Genomic DNA, 5,361 nt, shown 5'->3' with positions numbered 1-5,361 from the left:
CAGCAGTCAGCAGCTATATTTAAAGGCCCTGACAGACACTTTGACAGTTGCTGTCAAATTGTAGATACATAAGGCAAGTGCAATGTTAGAATGCTGGCAGAATGGAGTGCCAGCTGGGATGGGGTGCAGGCTCTCTGATTTAAATGGAGACTTTGAGGGCTCCAGTTGTTCAATTTCCCAGGTAATTCCTTCAGAGTGCGTTACAATGGGGATTCAACCGAGTATTCTTGTGCTACCCTCATCTACACTGTATCAATGACTGGCTAGTGGGAACACTGCCTCCATACATTCAAGTTAATATATGCAATTATCCAGAATGGCACACATCACTAATTACAGTGGCTACAATACATGTATTGATGTATTACTCAACAACATGTGGTATGATCAGAGAAAAACTGTTACTGAGGTGCCAGCTGGGAACCACAGGACAATTGGCTGGCAAAGCGCAAATAAAGATTGTGCCACCGTTAGTGTGCAGATAGTGAGGAATGGACGAGTGACTATGTTGGTGTTTTGTATTGTTTAGTGCACATATTGTTAAATTATTGAAAGTTTATTCCATCAACACTATGACCTGATGCTAGTTGGGTGTCTGATAATCTGTTTGTGCATACGTGTTCCATCTGGATTAGTCCTCTTGGTCACTCATGGAATCTTATGACTTAATCTTTTGTGAGGTGCCTTGCCAAATGCCTTCTGGAAGTCCAAATAGAACACATCTACTGATTCCCTGCTATGTTGGTTGAGACTTACATAGAACATAGAACATAGAGCAGTACAGCACAGTACAGCCCTTTGGTCCACAATGTTGTGCTGAAATTTTACCCTAATCCTAAGGCCTATCTAACCTCCACCCTTACCTTATACTATCATCCATATGCCTATCTAATGGCCGCTTAAATGCTCCTAATGAGGCCGATTCCACTACCCTCTCCGGCAATGCATTCCACGCCCCGACCACTCTCTGAGTAAAGAACGTACCTCTGACGTCTCCCCTGTATTTACCTCCACTCACTTTAAATCTATCCCCTCTCGTATTTGCTACCTCCACCCTAGGAAAAAGTCTCTGGCTGTCTACTGTATCTATACCTCTGATCATTTTGTACACCTCTATCAAGTCACCTCTCAACCTTCGTCGTTCTAAAGAGAAAAGCCTTAGCTCTCTCAATCTTTCCTCGTAAGACCTTCCCTCCATTCCAGGCAATATCCTGGTAAATCTCCTCTGCACCTTTTCCAACGCTTCCATATCTTTCCTGTAATGAGGCGACCAGAACTGGACACAATACTCCAGATGTGGCCAAACCAGGCTTTTGTATAGCTGGAGCATAACTTCACGGCCCTTGAACTTAATCCCTCTATTAATGAAAGCTAACACATCGTATGCCTTCTTAACAACTCTATCCAACTGGGTGGCAGCTTTCAGGGAACTGTGGACATGAACCCCAAGATCCCTCTGCTCCTCTACACTGCCAAGAATCTTTCCGTTAACCCTGTATTCTGCTTTCAAGTTTTTCCTTCCAAAATGAATCACCTCACACTTTTCAGGGTTAAACTCCATCTGCCACTTCTCAGCCCAGCTCTACATCCTATCAATGTCCCTTTGTAACCTAGAACAGCCCTCCGCACTGTCCACAACTCCACCCAGCTTCGTATCATCCACGAACTTACTAATCCACCCTCCCATTCTTACATCCAAATCATTTACAAAAATCACAAATAGAAGAGGACCCAGAACAGATCCTTGTGGTATACCACTTGTAACTGAGGACCATGTTGAATATTTTCCGTCCACTGCCACCCTTTATCTTCTAAGGGTCAGCCAATTCTGAATCCATTCTGCCACATTTCCCCCTATCCCATGCCTCCTTACCTTCTGCATGAGCCTACCATGGGGAACCTTATCAAACACCTTACTTAAATCCATGTATACCACATCCACTGCTCCACCTTCATCCACGTGTTTGGTCACCTCTTCAAAGAATTCAATAAGGTTTGTGAGGCATGATCTACCCCTCACAAATCCATGCTGACTATCACGAATCAAACTGTGCCTTTCCAAGTGATCATAAATCCTATCTCTCAGAGCCCTTTCCAATAATTTGCCCACCACTGACGTAAGACTAACTGGCCTGTAATTTCTGGGGTTATCCCTATTCCCTTTTTTGAACAAGGGAATGACATTTGCCTCTCTCCAATCTTCCGGCACTTAATTAAAGAAATTCTAACAAATAAGTCAGATGTGATTTCCCTTTTGTGAAGCACTACTGACTCTGTTTGATTAGATTATAATTTTCCAAATATTCTGCTATTACTTCCTTAATAATTGATTCCAGTACTTTTCTAACAATAGATGTTAGGCTAACCAACCTACACTCACCTGATTTTTGCCTCCTTCCATTTTTGAATAGGGGTGTCACATTAACAATTTTCCAATCCTCTGGTACTTCTCCAGATTGTTGGAAAAATTATAACCAATGCATTCACTATCTCTGTAGCTCCATGTTTTAAGATTCTAGCATGCAAGCCATCAGGGCTAAGGGACTTATCTGCCTGCAAAATAACTTTTTGTGATTCATGTAACCCTCAAGGTGTCCTGGAATCATACGCACAGGTGTGTATCAGTTTTCCACAGGGCTACTCTGACTGTCCAAACAAAATGATCTATTCTTATCTAGCCTAACCTCCACACTCTTAGGTTCTAGATACCAGACACTCCCAAATCTGACTGTACAGGAGGCAGTGATCTTTTAGTTGGCTAACTACCTCACTGAAATGCATATGCATCCTTCTTAAGTAGTCTTTCATTCCAATGGCGATAAACCTTTGCCGTAAGTTATTAAATATCTCCTTAAATGTCTTCTACTGCATCTCTATTGTCCCAGCATTTAACTTAGTTTCCCAGTTCACTTTAGCCAATTCTGCCTTTGCATGCTAACTTAGTTATCTTTGTTTCAGTTTAAAACACCAGATATATAAAGAAACTCCTCCTTTTCAAAGTGAATGTCAAGTTCTAATAGATTACAATTGCTGTGCCTGGAAGTTCCTTTGCTGTGAGGTTATTGATTCATTGCGTCATTGGACATTACCAGGGATAGAATAGCCTGCTCTCTGGTTGGCTCTAGAATGTACTCCTCAAAGAAATTATACCAGATACAATCTGTTGTACAGATTTTTCAGGCTACATTTGCCAATCTGGTTCATTCAATCCACATGTAGGTTAAAGTCATCCACCGTCCCTGGTAGTCTAGTACTGTCCCTGGTGGTCTAGTACCGTCCCTGGTGGTCTAGTGGTTAGGATTCGGTGCTTTCACTGCCGCGGCCTGGGTTCGATTCCCGGTCAGGGAATCAAGTTTGGCATTGGCATCAGTTTTGGAACCGGAGGGATCTGTACCGATGGGACGGTCTCCACCTGAACCGATCTGGAACCAGTGTTCTTGCGAAAAGGATAAATAGGGTGGTCACTAGGACTTTAAACTAGTGAGTTGGGGGGAAGGGAAAAGGAAAATGACAGGGAGTATGATGGTAAATAAAAAGGTAAGCAGCAGGTTAGCATGTGTGCAGGAGGGTTTAAGTTCAAGGCAGACTATGAAAGAAGCAAAAAGGAAGGATAACTCAGGAGATATTATTAGAGATGTTGGAAATCATGAAGGTAAGAAAGCTAGCATAAAGGCACTTTACCTGAATGCTCATAGCATTCGTAACAAGGTTGATGAGTTAACGGCACAAATCATCGCGAATGAATATGATTTGGTAGCCATTACGGAGACATGGTTACAGGATGGTCACGACTGGGAGTTAAATATCCAAGGGTACCAGACTATTCAGAAGGACAGACAGGAAGGTAAGGGAGGTGGTGTAGCTCTGATATTCAAGGACGCCATCAGGGCAGTGCTGAGAGATGATATAGGTTCTATGGAGAATGAGGTTGAATCCATTTGGGTGGAAATTAGAAATTCTAAGAGGAAAAAGTCACTGATAGGCATAGTCTATAGGCCACCAAATAATAACATCACATTGGGGCGGGCAATAAACAAAGAAATAACTAATGCCTGTAAAAATGGTATGGCAATTATCATGGGGGATTTTAACCTACATGTAGATTGGTCGAACCAGCTCGGTCAGGGTAGCCTTGAGGAGGAGTTCGTTGAGTGTATCCATGATAGTTTTCTTGAACAGTATGTAATGGAACCGACAAGGGAGCAAGCTATCCTAGATCTGGTCCTGTGTAATGAGACAGGAGTAATTAATGACCTCATAGTTAGGGATCCTCTTGGAAGGAGTGATCACAGTATGGTTGAATTTAGAATACAGATGGAGAGTGTGAAGATAAAATTCAATATCAGGGTCCTGTGCTTGAACAAGGGGAACTACAATAGAATGAGGGAGGACTTGGCTAAAGTAAACTGGAAACAAAGATTTTATGGTGGGACAGTTGACGAGCAGTGGAGGACTTTCAAAGCAATCTTTCAAAGTGCTCAGCAAAGTATATTCCAATGGAAAGGAAGGACTGTAAGAAAAGGGGTAATCTGCCATGGGTGTCTAAAGAAATAAGGGAGGCTATCAAATTGAAAGAGAAGGCATACAAAGTGGCCAAAAACAGCATGAAACTAGAAGATTGGGAAAACTTTAAAGGTCAACAGAAAGCCACAAAAAGAGCTATAAGGAAAAGTAAGATAGAACATGAGAAAAAACTAGCACAGAATATAAAGACAGATAGGAAAAGTTTCTATAAATATATAAAACGAAAAAGAGTGGCTAAAGTAAACGTTGGCCCTTTAGAGCATGAGAAGGGGAATTTAGTTATGGGATATGATGAAATGGCCGAGGCATTGAACAGGTATTTTGTATCGGTCTTCACAGTGGAGGACACTAATAACATGCCAGTAATTGACAAAGAGACGAAGGTAGGTGAGGACCTGGAAACAATCATTATTACGGAAGAGGTAGTGTTGGGCAAGCTACTGGAGCTAAGGATTGATAAGTCTCCTGGCCCTGATGGAATGCATCCCAGGGTACTAAAAGAGATGGCGGGAGAAATAGCAGGTGCACTGGCGGTAATTTTCCAAAATTCGCTGGACTCTAGGGCAGTCCCAGCAGATTGGAAAACAGCAAATGTGATGCCACTGTTTAAAAAGGCAAGTAGACAAAAGATGGGGAATTATAGACCGATTAGCTTAACCTCTGTAGTGGGGAAGATGCTTGAGTCTATTATCAAGGAAGAAATAACAAGGCATCTTGATAGAAATTGTCCCGTTGGGCAGACACAGCATGGGTTCATGAAGGCCAGGTCATGCCTGACAAATCTTTTGGAATTCTATGAAGATATTACGAGCGAGGTGGACAATGGGGACCCAGTGG

General features: G+C 42.3%; 1 non-coding gene across 1 annotated transcript; it reads left to right on the top strand.

Annotated features, from left to right (window-relative positions):
- Positions 1-3,276: 3,276 nt before the first annotated feature.
- Positions 3,277-3,348, top strand: trnae-uuc. The gene has a single exon. It is a non-coding gene; the product is annotated as a tRNA-Glu (tRNA).
- The last annotated feature ends 2,013 nt before the right edge of the window (positions 3,349-5,361 follow it).

This window comes from Rhincodon typus, chromosome 1 (genome assembly GCF_021869965.1).
Source record: "Rhincodon typus isolate 14 chromosome 1, sRhiTyp1.1, whole genome shotgun sequence".
In the NCBI taxonomy this organism is placed as follows: Eukaryota; Metazoa; Chordata; class Chondrichthyes; order Orectolobiformes; family Rhincodontidae; genus Rhincodon; species Rhincodon typus.
This window is presented reverse-complemented; position numbering and strand designations above follow the sequence as displayed.